Below are 16,243 nucleotides of genomic sequence, written 5' to 3'. Positions count from 1 at the left end.
AATGGGCCACGCAACTTGCAGAGGCTCATGGGCCTTGTAAAAATCTGCATCTTTTTTTAGATTAACCTGGGTTCGAAGGCTTGCTTCTCCTCGCGTGCGACGGAGGCCTGGCAGAGTTGTGGAGGAAAGTAAAAAAAATGTTGCTGCCCAGGATCGAACTGGAGACCTTCAGTGTGTAAGACTGACGTGATAACCACTACACCACAGCAACTAAGATATTAATAAATGGTAGCACAAGGTAAACTTCTTGGAATACAGGACCTGCAAATTGGATTTGGGCATTAGGCTGCCCGCAGTGGAGGACTGGGTGCTGGACTCTATCCCATATAGCGTAAAGAAACACCTGCAGCGGGTCATTGGGTGCTAGACTCTACGCGTGATCGAGCTGCAAATGTAGAGTTCGGACGCACATGCGCTAAACGAGGCATGCAAGCAAGCAGCCGACGGAGGCAGATGCATGCATGCACGCGGAGGTGGGGAGACGGGCCCACATGCATGCACGCGGAGTGGGAAAAAATATAATATAATATACGGTAGTTGGTATAGGGTTGGAATATAGAGTAAATATTAGTGCGGAGGATTGTGGTATAGAGTGCTGATTAGGACAGAATATTTTTTTAGGGTAGAAATTTAGAGTAGTATGAGTGCGGATAGCCTTAGGCTCCCGGCCGCTCGGCGCGCTGATCTCCGGCTGGTGCGGAGGTGACAACCGCTGTGCCGTCCTGTTGAAGGAAGACGAAAGAACCAGCGTGGCGGGATGCGCGAAAACAAAACTGGAACGTCTACAGCCCACGACACCAGACACCACCACCCAGGTCAACAAAAATCGGATGAAATCCTTCCATAGCCGACGACACCACCACCCAGGTTAACAGGATTGGGAGGATTGTTGTGCAAGAATGATTTCCTTGCTAATAGCTAATAGGCAACCCCTGCAAGCAAAATTGGAGCGTCTCCTTATTCATCAATTGCCATTGCGACCAGCCGGCCACCGCTACTGTCTGCTCATTCCTATTGGTTGGAGAATGAAACCTAACCTAAAGAGTTGGGTCTGTATTAATATAGATCGAATAGCTAGGCCAGACCCATTACACATGGGGTATATAGGTAATTACAAGAAGAGAAACCCAAAACCCTAACAAGGTGCTAACACCCTGTTGAGACTGGATCGAAATTCGGGAAAACACTCGACAACAGTCCCTTGATGAACATGTCGACAAGCTGCAACGTAGTCGGGACGTTGAGAACCCAAACGTCACCGACGGCGACACGCTCATAGACGAAGTGAATGTCGATCTCCAAGTGCTTCGTGCTCCGATACTGCATGGGATTGGTGGAGACGTAGACCGCGCTGACGTTGTCACGGTAGACGAGGGTGGCGCGCTGGAGATGGCTGTGGAGTTCCTAGAGAACTGGCGGAGGTAGGAGGCCTTAGCCACGCCGTTGTCCACAACGCGGTACTCGGCCTCAGCACTGGAGCGAGAGACAATGGACTGCCGCTTGGCGGCCTAGGAGACGAGGTTGGTGCTCAGAAACACGACATAAGCTGTAAACCCTGAATTGGTAATTGTATGGCACTAAATATTCAAGAGATAATACTAGGGTTGTTTTTTTACTTTATGTTTTGTTAAAGAGTCATGATCCTCTCGAATAGAAATAAGGGTTCTTAATTATTGAATGATTTTCTCCTTATTAGGTTTACGTGTGATAAAGCCTTCTATAATAATAGAGGAATATAATAATAAATGGATACATGATTTGCATCATTTTGGATTTTTGGGTTCTGTGCATATTTGAATTTAACATCCCTACCTAAATTGGGATTTAAAATAGGAAAGAATAAAGGAAATAGAAAAGAAAAACAAAAAACAAAACAAAAGAAAAGAAAAGAAAAAGGGACGCTCTAGACAATGAGTTGCCGCTTGGCGGTCCAAGAGACGAGGTTGGCGCTTAGGAACATGATATAATCGGAAGTGGACCGACGCGTGTCGGGTCATCAGTGTAGACCACGAGCTCCGATGTCGAGGAGGGTCAAAGGAGAATGTCATGGTCGATGGATCCACAGAGGTAGCAAAGGATCCACTTGAGCGCGGTAAGATGGGGCTCCCGCGGGGTGTGAATGTAAAGGCACACCTGTTGCTACGATGCAAGAAGACGCCACCACCATTGCTGTTGCACCGAAGAACAACGAAGGTATGTTATCCTACACCTCTCAGTAGATTAGATCAATTCATTATCGAAGTTTTCCAGCTACATATTGGTATTCTCTAGTGACTTAGGAATTGATCATAGACACCACAGAATCTAACCTATTGAATACGAACATATTATTAAAGAATTAATTTTAAAAATACTAGAAGAATATGTTGTTTAAGTAAAAAATTAAGGTCAAATAGAAATGGTTTCTGATATTTTTTTATTCCTGTGTCAATGCAATAAATGAGAAGTTTTACATTGCTATGTTTCTTGAATAGGGTCTCAGATTTTACGGACATAGCCATTAGGATCAATGCATTCCCTACCTTGTAAGCCAACACTAGTAGAAAAGAGCTCATAGCCTGCGGCACCCATAAATTATCACTGGCGGTTTCAGTTATCGCGCGCCAGTGAAAAGAACGAGGTGGGCCCGGCTTTGGAACCGCCAGTGGAAACCCATTTCCACTGGCGCTTATCTTAACACAACCGCCAGTGGAAATAGGATGTTTTCACTGGCGGTTGGTGTAACATAACCGCCAGTGAAAACCAATTTCCACTGGCGGTTGGTGTAACAGAACCGCCAGTGGAAATACCCTATTTCCACTGGCGGTTGTGTTAAGATAACCGCCAGTGGAAATTGGTTTCCACTGGCGGTTTTTCAAGCCAACCGCCAGTGAACTGTCTGTTATAAATAGCCCTCTTCTTCCCCCCGACAGTGAACTGTATGCTCGCAGCCAGCTTCCATTGGAGGCGATTTTGGAGGTCCAGATTTCACAAAAATATAAGGGGGGAGGTTTTGGTCTTCATTTCTTGGAAGAAGGTGGATAAGAAAGGTTGGTTTATGTTTCTTTGTCAATTTTTGTTCATTCTTGCTCAATTTTAGCCACATTTTGGATCTAGGGTTTTACATGTGAGAGAGAAGAGTATAGCTAGGTAATTTTCTCTATTTCCTCAAATGAGGTTGCTTAAGATGGTTAGTTTTTGTCTATTCCCTCTCCTTTTTCATGTTTAGTTCTCAAATAAGTTTATCCATAACACATATTTAGTTGCTTTATGAATGGTGAATGTGTTGTATGGAAGGTTGGTTTAATTATGTTTCAATTGTCAGTTATTGTTTATTTTTGCTCAATTTTAACTACATTTTGAAACTAGGCTTATGTTTATTAGTTGCTAGGAAAGTTTGGCTTATGTTTCTTTTGCCAAATTTTGTTCATTTTTCCTCCATTTTAGCCACATTTGGATATAGGGTTTCACCATGTGTTAGAGATAAAGTAGTCTAACTACTTTTATTGGAAGAGATAAAGTAGTCTAACTACAAACCATAGAGAAGCCCGCCTCTTCCTCATCCTCCAAAACTTCGGACTGGAAGGGTAGGCAGCAGATGTCGCACTCCAGCGCGTCCTTCTCCATGGATAGTGTCACAATCGCCTCTTCCTCATCCTCCAACCCCGCCTCTTCCTCATCCTCCACCACCACCTTAGTTTCTTTGGAGTGCCGCCGTAGAGAAGCCCGCCTCTTGCTCATCCTCCATAGAGAAGCCGTGGTCTTTTTCCCAGTCATGGTTTATCACCAGATCTGATACTTGTGAAAGAACTTCACACCAATGGTGATGAGAGACGCGAAGCCAGGAGACGACGTAGTATTTAAACACTGCAAGAACGGGCATTCTAGTGACAGAGGAGGGAGAGAGAGGGAAGAGAGAGGAGGGAGAGAGGAGAGAGAGAGAGGAGAGAGAGAGAGGAGAGGAGAGAGAGATATAGAGGAGAGAGAGGAGAGAGAGAGGATAGAGAGAGAGAGAGAGAGAGGGTTTCACATTTTAGCCACATTTTTGGATATAGGGTTTCACCATGTGTTTTATGTTACTTTTTTTACAGGTGATGATGGAGAGGATATCCTGGATGTATAACTTATCAAGGCTAGATCCATCATACATATCTGAGGTCCATAAGTTTATTGTTGTCGCTAAGAACCATGCTTGGAGAACAAAGACAAAGCACATATATTGTCCATGCATGGACTGCAAAAATGCTGTTGTATTTGATGACACATAACAAATCATATCTCATCTGGTATGCCGAGGATTTGTGAAGGATTACATAATTTGGACAAAGCATGGAGAGGGTAGCTCTTCGCCTTATACAGCTGGAAACCCTGCGAACATCGACGACAGCTTTCAGTTCGTTCACGAGACACAACAACCTCTTCCACAGAGCGAACATGTAGTGCCAAATGTTACTGATCATGGTTACGCCGGAGGAAATGAACGTGAAAGAACCCATGTTCTGCCAAATTTTATGGACGAGGAAGATGCAGAGTTGTTAGAGGCAATGTTGCGTCGTCATACAGATCCATCGATGTTCTTCATGAAAGGTATGGAGTCCCTGAAGAAGACAGCAGAAGAGCCTTTGTACGACGAGTCTAAGGGTTGTACCAAAGAGTTCACGATGCTCCGGTCTGTGTTAAAGTTGTTGATGTTAAAAGCTAGATATGGTCTGTCTGATGCTGGCTTCGATGCGTTCTTGAGTATTGTCGCAGACATGCTTCCAAAGGAGAACAAAGTGCCTGCTAACACGTACTATGCAAAGAAACTAATCAGTCCACTCACTATGGGCGTGGAGAAGATCCACGCGTGTAGAAATCATTGTATCCTTTATCGAGGTGATGATTATAAAGACTTGGAGAGCTGCCCAAAGTGTGGTGCAAGTAGGTACAAGACGAATAAAGACTATTGAGAGGAAGAGTGTGTTGCATCTGTGTCTAAAGGGAAGAAGCGAAAGAAAGCCAAAAAGAAGACTTCAAAATCCACGAGCAAAGAAAAAGAAGAAGTAGACTATTATGCGCTCAAAAAGATTCCTGCTTTGGTGATGTGGTACCTCCCCGTCGTCGATCGATTGAGGTGTTTGTTCGCTAACCCTGAGGATGCCAAACTTATGAGCTGGCATGCTTCTGATGAGCACAAAAACGATGGGAAGCTTCGACATCCAGCCGATGGGAAGCAGTGGCAAGATTTCAATGAGAACCACCGAGACTTTGCCGATGAACCAAGAAATGTTAGGTTCGCACTGAGTACTGATGGAATGAATCCATTTGCTGAAAGGAGCAGCAAGCATAGCACATGGCCAGTGATCCTCACCATATACAACCTTCCTCCATGGTTGATGCAGAAACGGAAGTACATTTTGCTAACCATGCTTATTTCTGGACCTACACAACCTGGAGTTGATATGGATGTATTTTTAGAGCCCTTAATGGAGGATATGAAAATATTGTGGGTAACGGGTGTTCAAATGTTGGATGAGTATCGTAAAGATTCATTCACGTTGAGAGCAATTATTTTTGTTACGATCAACGATTACCCTGCACTCTTCACATTATCAGGCCAGTTTAAGGGAAAGGTTGGTTGCACAGTATGCATTGATGAAACTGCTTATGTGTCCCTTACTGCATCTAAGAAGATAGTGTACATGAGGCACAGACGCTTTTTATTGGAAGGACACAGGTACCGCATGCGAAAGATGGATAAGTACTTTGACAATGATGGTGAACTACATTCTACTGCTCCATCGGGTAACAATAAAGGTCATAGAGTTTTTGAAATAGTCAAGAATATCAAGTTTGTTTTCGGGAAGAAGACAAAAGACGGAAAAACAAGGAAAGATGTCAAACCAGCTCCGGGGGCTATATTCAAGAAAAAGTCTATTTTCTTCGAGTACTTGCCTTACTGGAAAGAGTTAGATGTGCGGCATGCGATCGATGGTATGCACGTTCAGAAGAACGTGTTTGAAAGCATAATTCAGATCTAAGTGAGGCAAATTCAGAACTGTCTAAGAAGAACAAATACCGCCACCACCTTGGCACAGGTGGTTACAAGCGTCAGGTTCCTAAATGGAGACAAGAAGACGCCGAGAAGAAGGCTCCAGGGTTGCCGACGCTGTCCGAGCAACTCGGTGAAAGGACAGCTAATTGGATCCGTGCTAGAAAACCAAGGGAAACTGAGTCTGGTGTATCTTTTGATGATCCCACTGTCGAAGAAGCGGCAAAAAACATATATGCAATTGCAGCTAAGCAGAGCGAAGGAACATTTAAGCCGCAAAGGGAGAAAGACATTCTAACGGCTGGTCTCGGTAACCCTGAGCATCCTGGTCGTGTACGAGGAATATCATCTAAGGAAGGATGGAAGGAAGGATTCGGACCACAATGGGAAGGTCTGTACAAGAAACGTGATCGATACAAGGAAGAGATGGCAAATTATTTTAAGGAGGAGGCCAAGAAAGAGTTCAAAGGCCTGATGTCTGAAATGCTATCAAATCCTCCTCCAGAATCGATGCAGCAATTGGCGATGGCGGGTGCGATGTCTGTTCAACAGATGACCACTCCACAGATGCAAATAATTCCAGCAGCTCAAACGCCGGCTGCCACCGAGGGTACGACCATCCCAAGCTCTGTCGCGTCAACGGGAAATAAGGTCCGCTATCCAGTTGATGACATCACAAGGCCTGTGGCATGCACACTAGTTATAAGATATGGTATTTGAAAGGGAATTAGGCTTACACCTAGTTCCTAAATAATTTTGGTGGTTGAATTGCCCAAACACAAATCTTTGGACTAACTAGTTTGCTCTAGTGTATAAGTTATACAGGTGTCAAAGGTTCACACTTAGCCAATAAAAAGACCAAGTGTTGAGTTCAACAAAAATGCAAAGGGGCAACCGAAGGCACCTCTGGTCTGGCACACCGGACTGTCCGGTGTGCCACCGGACATGTCCGGTGCACCAGAGGACTCCAACTCGAACTCGCCACCTTCGGGAATTTCCAGAGGCACTCGCGCTATAATTCACCGGACTGTCCGGTGTGCACCGGACATGTCCGGTGCTCCAAGGAAGGGCGGCCTCAGGAACTCGCCAGCCTCGGGTTTTCACTCCAGCCGCTCCGCTATAATTCACCGGACTGTCCGGTGTACACCGGACTGTCCGGTGCATCTGCGGAGCAACGACTACTTCAGGCGCCAACGGCTCCCTGCAACGCATTTATTGCGCGCCAGCGCGCGCAGAGGTCAGGCACGCGCATGCTGGCGCACCGGACACTCTACAGTACGTGTCCGGTGCGCCACCGGACATCATGGCGGGCCCAGAAGTCAGAACTCCAACGGTCGATTTCCAACGGCACTGGTGACGTGGCGGGGGCACCGGACTGTCCGGTGTGCACCGGACTGTCCGGTGCGCCATCGAACAGACAGCCCAGCCAACGGTCAAGTTTGGTGGTTGGGGCTATAAATACCCCAACCACCCCACCATTCATTGCATCCAAGTTCTTTACTTCCCAACTACTACAAGAGCTCTAGCATTCAATTCTAGACACACCAAAGAGATCAAATCCTCTCCATATTCCACACAACGCCCTAGTGACTAGAGAGAGAGATTTGCTTGTGTTCTTTCGAGCTCTTGCGCTTGGATTGCTTCCTTCTTTCTTGATTCTTTCTTGTGATCAAACACTCACTTGTAATTGAGGCAAGAGGAACCAATTGTGTGGTGGCCCTTGCGGGAAGTTTGATTCCCAAGTGATTTGAGAAGAGAAGCTCACTCGGTCCGTGGGACCGATTGAGAGAGGGAAGGGTTGAAAGAGACCCGGCCTTTGTGGCCTCCTCAACGGGGAGTAGGTTTGCAAGAACCGAACCTCGGTAAAACAAATCCGCGTGTCACACTCTTCATTTGCTTGCGATTTGTTTTGCTCCCTCTCTCGCGGACTCGTTTATATTTCTAACGCTAACCCGGCTTGTAGTTGTGATTATTTTTGAGAATTTCAGTTTTGCCCTATTCACCCCCCCCCCTCTAGGCGACTTTCAATTGGTATCGGAGCCCGGTGCTTCATTAGAGCCTAACCGCTCGAAGTGATGTCGGGAGATCACGCCAAGAAGGAGATGGAGACCGGCGAAAAGCCCACTACAAGCCACGGGAGCACTTCATCGGAAGAGTCCCGCACCAAGAGGAAGGAGAAGAAGAAGATCTCCTCCAACAAAGGGAAGGAGAAGAAATCTTCTTCTCACCACAAAGAGAAGAAGGAAAAATCTTCTTCCCACAAGCCGCGTCGGAGTGGGGACAAGCAAAAGAGGATGAGGAAGGTGGTCTACTACGAGACCGACACTTCATCAACATCAACCTCCGACTCCGATGCACCCTCCGTAACTTCTAAACGCCAAGAGAGTAAGAAGTTTAGTAAGATCCCCCTACACTATCCTCGCATTTCTAAACATGCACCTTTACTTTCCGTCCCATTAGGCAAACCACCAACTTTTGATGGTGAAGATTATGCTAGGTGGAGTGATTTAATGCGATTTCATCTAACCTCACTCCACAAAAGTATATGGGATGTTGTTGAGTTTGGTGCACAGGTACCATCCGTAGGGGACAAGAATTATGATGAGGATGAGGTGGCCCAAATCGAGCACTTCAACTCTCAAGCGACAACAATACTCCTCGCCTCTTTAAGTAGAGAGGAGTATAACAAAGTTCAAGGGTTGAAGAGCGCCAAGGAGGTTTGGGATGTGCTCAAAACAGCGCACGAAGGAGATGAGCTCACCAAGATCACCAAGCGGGAAACGATCGAGGGGGAGCTCGGTCGGTTCCGGCTTCGCAAAGGGGAGGAGCCACAACACATGTACAACCGGCTCAAGACTTTGGTGAACCAAGTGCGCAACCTTGGGAGCGTCAAGTGGGACGACCACGAAATGGTTAAGGTTATTCTAAGATCTCTCATTTTCCTTAACCCCACTCAAGTTCAATTAATTCGTGGTAATCCTAGATATACTAAAATGACCCCCGAGGAAGTAATCGGGCATTTTGTAAGTTTTGAGTGCATGATCGAAGGCTCGAGGAAGATCAACGAGCTTGATGATCCATCTACATCCGAAGCTCAACCCGTCGCATTCAAGGCGACGGAAGAAAAGAAGGAGTCTACACCAAGTAGACAACCAATCGACGCCTCCAAGCTTGACAATGAGGAGATGGCGCTCGTCATCAAGAGCTTCCGCCAAATCCTCAAACAAAGGAGGGGGAAAGACTACAAGTCCCGCTCCAAGAAGGTTTGCTACAAATGTGGTAAGCCCGGTCATTTTATTGCTAAATGTCCTATATCAAGTGACAGTGACCGAGGCGACGACAAGAAGGGGAGAAGAAAGGAGAAAAAGAAGTACTACAAGAAGAAGGGCGGCGATGCCCATGTTTGTCGGGAGTGGGATTCCGACGAAAGCTCAAGCGACTCCTCCGACGACGAGGACGCCGCCAACATCGCCGTCACCAAGGGACTTCTCTTCCCCAACGTCGGCCACAAGTGCCTCATGGCAAAGGACGGCAAACGGAAGAAGGTTAAATCTAACTCCTCCACTAAATATGAGTCTTCTAGTGATGATAATAATAGTGATGAGGAGGATAATTTGCGTGTTCTTTTTGCCAATCTTAACATGGAGCAAAAAGAAAAATTAAATGAATTGATTAGTGCTATTCATGAAAAGGATGACCTTTTGGACTCCCAAGAGGATTGTCTAATTAAAGAAAACAAGAAACATGTTAAGGTTAAAAAGGCTTATGCTCTAGAAGTAGAAAAATGTGAAAAATTATCTAGTGAGCTAAGCACTTGCCGTGAGATAATTGACAACCTTAGGAATGAAAATGCTAGTTTAAATGCTAAGGTTGATTCTCATGTTTGCATTGTTTCAACTTCCAATCCTAAAGATAATAATGATGATTTGCTTGCTAGGATTGAAGAATTGAATATTTCTCTTGCTAGCCTTAGAGTAGAAAATAAAAATTTAATTGCTAAGGCTAAAGATTATGATGTTTGCAAAGTTACAGTTTCCGATCTTAGAGATAAAAATGATATTCTTCATGCTAAGATTGTTGAACTTAATTCTTGCAAACCCTCTACATCTATTGTTGAGCATGTATCTATTTGTACTAGATGTAGAGATGTTGATGTTAATGCTATTCATGATCATATGGCTTTAATTAAACAACAAAATGATCATATAGCAAAACTAGATGCTAAAATTGCCGAGCACAACTTAGAAAATGAGAAATTTAAATTTGCTCGTAGCATGCTTTATAATGGGAGACGCCCGGGCATCAAGGATGGCATTGGCTTCCAAAGGGGAGACAATGTCAAAATTAGTGCCCCTCCTAAAAGATTGTCTAATTTTGTTAAGGGCAAGGCTCCCATGCCTCAGGATAATGAGGGTTACATTTTATACCCTGCCGGTTATCCCGAGAGCAAAATTAGGAGAAATCATTCTAGGAAGTCTCACTCTGGCCCTAATCATGCTTTTATGTATAAGGGTGAGACATCTAGCTCTAGGCAACCAACCCATGCTAAGTTGCCTAGAAAGAAAACTCCTAGTGCATCAAATGATCATAACATTTCATTTAAAACTTTTGATGCATCTTATGTTTTGACTAACAAATCCGGTAAGATAGTTGCCAAATATGTTGGGGGCAAGCACAAGGGCTCCAAGACTTGTGTTTGGGTACCCAAAGTTCTTGTGTCTAATGCCAAAGGACCCAAAACCATTTGGGTACCTAAAGTCAAGAACTAAACTTGTTTTGTAGGTTTATGCATCCGGGGGCTCAAGTTGGATACTCGACAGCGGGTGCACAAACCACATGACAGGGGAGAAGAAGATGTTCTCCTCCTTCGAGAAAAACCAAGATCCCCAACGAGCTATCACATTCGGGGATGGAAAACAAGGTTTGGTCAAAGGTCTTGGTAAAATTGCTATATCTCCTTACCATTCCATTTCAAATGTTTTTCTTGTAGATTCTTTAGATTACAATTTGCTTTCCGTATCCCAATTATGTCAAATGGGCTACAACTGTCTCTTTACTGATGTAGGTGTCACTGTCTTTAGAAGAAGTGATGATTCAATAGCATTTAAGGGTGTGTTAGAGGGTCAACTATACTTGGTAGATTTTGATAGAGCTGAACTCGACACTTGCTTAATTGCTAAGACTAACATTGTTTGGCTCTGGCACCGCCGACTAGCCCATGTTGGGATGAAGAATCTTCATAAGCTTCTAAAGGGAGAGCACATTTTAGGATTAACAAATGTTCATTTTGAGAAAGACAGGATTTGTAGCGCATGCCAAGCAGGGAAGCAAGTTGGTACCCATCATCCACACAAAAACATCATGACGACCGACAGGCCACTGGAGCTCCTACACATGGACCTATTCGGCCCGATTGCTTACATAAGCATCGGCGGGAGTAAGTACTGTCTAGTTATTGTGGATGATTATTCTCGCTTCACTTGGGTATTCTTTTTTCAGGACAAATCTCATACCCAAGAGACCTTAAAGGGATTCTTGAGACGGGCTCAAAATGAGTTCGGCTTAAGGATCAAGAAAATTAGAAGCGACAATGGGACAGAGTTCAAGAACTCACAAATAGAAGGTTTCCTTGAGGAGGAGGGCATCAAGCATGAGTTCTCTTCTCCCTACACGCCACAACAAAATGGTGTAGTGGAGAGGAAGAATCGAACTCTTTTGGACATGGCTAGAACCATGCTTGATGAGTACAAGACACCGGATCGGTTTTGGGCCGAGGCGGTCAACACCGCTTGCTACGCCATCAACCGGTTATATCTACACCGAATCCTCAAGAAGACATCCTATGAACTCCTAACCGGTAAAAAGCCCAACATTTCCTATTTTAGAGTTTTTGGTAGCAAATGCTTTATTCTTGTTAAAAGAGGTAGAAAATCTAAATTTGCTCCTAAAACTGTAGAAGGCTTTTTACTAGGATATGACTCAAACACAAGGGCATATAGAGTCTTTAACAAGTCTTCAGGACTTGTTGAAGTTTCTTGTGACGTTGTGTTTGATGAAACTAACGGCTCTCAAGTAGAGCAAGTTGATCTTGATGAGATAGGTGAAGAACAGGCTCCGTGCATCGCGCTAAGGAACATGTCCATTGGGGATGTGTGCCCTAAGGAATTCAAAGAGCCTCCAAATACACAAGATCAACCATCCTCCTCCACGCAAGCATCTCCACCAACCCATGATAAGGACGAGGCTCAAGTTGATGAAGGAGAGGATCAAAAGGATGAGCCACCTCAAGATGATGGCAACGATCAAGGGGGAGATGCAAATGATAAAGACAAGGAGGACGAACAACCAAGGCCGCCACACCCAAGAGTCCACCAAGCAATCCAACGAGATCACCCCGTCGACACCATTCTCGGCGACATTCATAAGGGGGTAACCACTCGATCTCGTGTTGCACATTTTTGTGAGCATTACTCTTTTGTTTCCTCTATTGAGCCACAAAGGGTAGAGGAAGCACTCCAAGATGCGGATTGGGTGATGGCGATGCAAGAGGAGCTCAACAATTTCACAAGGAACGAGGTATGGCGCTTAGTTCCACGTCCTAACCAAAATGTTGTAGGAACCAAATAGGTCTTCCGCAACAAGCAAGATGAGCATGGTGTGGTGACAAGGAACAAAGCTCGACTTGTGGCCAAAGGATACTCCCAAGTCGAAGGTTTGGATTTCGGTGAAACATATGCACCCGTAGCTAGGCTTGAATCAATTCGCATATTATTAGCCTATGCTACTTACCATGGCTTCAAGCTTTATCAAATGGACGTGAAGAGTGCCTTCCTCAACGGACCAATCAAGGAAGAGGTCTATGTTGAGCAACCTCCCGGCTTTGAAGACAGTGAGTATCCTAACCATGTCTATAAGCTCTCTAAGGCGCTTTACGGGCTAAAGCAAGCCCCAAGAGCATGGTATGAATGCCTTAGAGATTTCCTTATTGCAAATGGCTTCAAAGTCGGCAAGGCCGATCCTACTCTATTCACTAAAACTCTTGACAATGATTTGTTTGTATGCCAAATTTATGTTGATGATATCATATTTGGGTCTACTAACGAATCTACTTGTGAGGAATTTAGTAGGATCATGACACAGAAATTCGAAATGTCTATGATGGGGGAGTTGAAGTACTTCTTAGGATTTCAAGTGAAGCAACTCCAAGAGGGCACCTTCCTTAGCCAAACGAAGTATACTCAAGATATTCTAAGCAAGTTTGGGATGAAGGATGCCAAGCCCATCAAGACACCCATGGGAACCAATGGGCATCTCGACCTCGACACGGGAGGTAAGTCCGTGGATCAAAAGGTATACCGGTCGATGATTGGTTCATTGCTTTATTTATGTGCATCTCGACCGGACATTATGCTTTCCGTATGCATGTGTGCAAGATTCCAATCCGACCCTAAGGAATCCCACCTTACGGCCGTAAAACGAATCTTGAGATATTTGGCTTATACTCCTAAGTTTGGGCTTTGGTACCCTCGGGGATCCACTTTTGATTTAATTGGTTATTCGGATGCCGATTGGGCGGGGTGTAAGATTAACAGAAAGAGCACATCGGAGACTTGCCAGTTCTTGGGAAGATCCTTGGTGTCTTGGGCTTCAAAGAAGCAAAATTCGGTCGCTCTTTCAACCGCCGAAGCCGAGTATATTGCCGCAGGCCATTGTTGCGCGCAATTGCTTTGGATGAGGCAAACCCTGCGGGACTACGGTTACAAATTAACCAAAGTTCCTTTGCTATGTGATAATGAGAGTGCAATCAAAATGGCCGACAATCCCGTCGAGCATAGCCGCACTAAGCACATAGCCATTCGGTATCATTTTCTTAGGGATCACCAACAAAAGGGAGATATCGAGATTGCTTACATTAATACTAAAGATCAATTAGCCGATATCTTTACCAAGCCACTTGATGAACAAACTTTTACCAAACTTAGGCATGAGCTCAATATTCTTGATTCCCGCAACTTCTTTTGTTAGATTGCACACATAGCTCATTTATATACTTTTGATCATATCTCTTTTATATGCTATGACTAATGTGTTTCCAAGTCTATTTCAAATCAAGTCATAGGTATATTGAAAGAGAATTGGAGTTTTCGGCGAAGACAAAGGCTTCCACTCCGCAACCCATCCTTCGCCGTCGCTCCAAGCCACTCTCCATCTCTGGGGGAGAGAACAAAAGGACTTCATCTTTGGTATAATCTTAACTCATTTGTTTATGACCAAAGAGGAAGACATTACTTCGAGGGCTCTAATACTTCCGTTTTTGGCGATTCATGCCAAAGGGGGAGAGAGTATGAGCCCAAAGCAAAAGAACCGCACCACCACCAATTTCAAAAACTTAGTGTTTTCCAAGAGTATTTATCAATTGGTATCCTATTGTGTTCAAAAGGGGGAGAAAGTAGTATTTCAAAAATGATATATCAAAACCCTCTTGAACACTAAGAGGAGGATCTCCTTTAGGGGGAGTTTTGTTTAGTCAAAGGAAAAGCATTTGAAACAGGGGGAGAAAATTTCAAATCTTGAAAATGCTTTGCAAAATCCTATTCATTTACCTTTGACCATTTGCAAAAGAACTTTGAAAAGGATTTACAAAAGAGTTTGCAAAAACAAAACATGTGGTGCAAGCGTGGTCCAAAATGTTAAATAAGAAAGAAACAATCCATGCATATCTTGTAAGTAGTTATATTGGCTCAATTCCAAGTAACCTTTACACTTACATTATGCAAACTAGTTCAATTATACACTTCTATATTTGCTTTGGTTTGTGTTGGCATCAATCACCAAAAAGGGGGAGATTGAAAGGGAATTAGGCTTACACCTAGTTCCTAAATAATTTTGGTGGTTGAATTGCCCAAACACAAATCTTTGGACTAACTAGTTTGCTCTAGTGTATAAGTTATACAGGTGTCAAAGGTTCACACTTAGCCAATAAAGACCAAGTGTTGAGTTCAACAAAAATGCAAAGGGGCAACCGAAGGCACCTCTGGTCTGGCACACCGGACTGTCCGGTGTGCCACCGGACAGTGTCCGGTGCACCACCGGACATGTCCGGTGCACCAGAGGACTCCAACTCGAACTCGCCACCTTCGGGAATTTCCAGAGGCACTCGCGCTATAATTCACCGGACTGTCCGGTGTGCACCGGACATGTCTGGTGCTCCAAGGAAGGGCGGCCTCAGGAACTCGCCAGCCTCGGGTTTTCACTCCAGCCGCTCCGCTATAATTCACCGGACTGTCCGGTGTACACCGGACTGTCCGGTGCATCTGCGGAGCAACGGCTACTTCAGGCGCCAACGGCTCCCTGCAGCGCATTTATTGCGCGCCAGCGCGCGCAGAGGTCAGGCACGCGCATGCTGGCGCACCGGACACTCTACAGTACGTGTCCGGTGCGCCACCGGACATCATGGCGGGCCCAGAAGTCAGAACTCCAACGGTCGATTTCCAACGGCACTGGTGACGTGGCGGGGGCACCGGACTGTCCGATGTGCACTGGACTGTCCGGTGCGCCATCGAACAGACAGCCCAGCCAACGGTCAAGTTTGGTGGTTGGGGCTATAAATACCCCAACCACCCCACCATTCATTGCATCCAAGTTCTTTACTTCCCAACTACTACAAGAGCTCTAGCATTCAATTCTAGACACACCAAAGAGATCAAATCCTCTCCATATTCCACACAACGCCCTAGTGACTAGAGAGAGAGATTTGCTTGTGTTCTTTCGAGCTCTTGCGCTTGGATTGCTTCCTTCTTTCTTGATTCTTTCTTGTGATCAAACACTCACTTGTAATTGAGGCAAGAGGCACCAATTGTGTTGTGGCCCTTGCGGGAAGTTTGATTCCCAAGTGATTTGAGAAGAGAAGCTCACTCGGTCTGTGGGATCGATTGAGAGAGGGAAGGGTTGAAAGAGACCCGGCCTTTGTGGCCTCCTCAACGGGGAGTAGGTTTGCAAGAACCGAACCTCGGTAAAACAAATCCGCGTGTCACACTCTTCATTTGCTTGCGATTTGTTTTGCTCCCTCTCTCGCGGACTCGTTTATATTTCTAACGCTAACCCGGCTTGTAGTTGTGATTATTTTTGAGAATTTCAGTTTCGCCCTATTCACCCCCCCTCTAGGCGACTTTCAGTATTAACAATCAGCGTACAAGGAAAGTAGCCACAGGCCTTGCGATCCCAGGACGCAAG

The 16,243-nt window shown here is 45.1% G+C and overlaps 1 non-coding gene across 1 annotated transcript; it reads right to left on the bottom strand.

The window, feature by feature from the left end:
* Window positions 1–138: 138 nt before the first annotated feature.
* Window positions 139–211, bottom strand: TRNAV-UAC (transfer RNA valine (anticodon UAC)). Its single transcript has one exon. It is a non-coding gene; the product is annotated as a tRNA-Val (tRNA).
* Window positions 212–16,243: the final 16,032 nt, after the last annotated feature.

The sequence above is a fragment of the Zea mays genome, chromosome 8, assembly GCF_902167145.1.
Source record: "Zea mays cultivar B73 chromosome 8, Zm-B73-REFERENCE-NAM-5.0, whole genome shotgun sequence".
Lineage (NCBI taxonomy): Eukaryota > Viridiplantae > Streptophyta > Magnoliopsida > Poales > Poaceae > Zea > Zea mays.
This window is presented reverse-complemented; position numbering and strand designations above follow the sequence as displayed.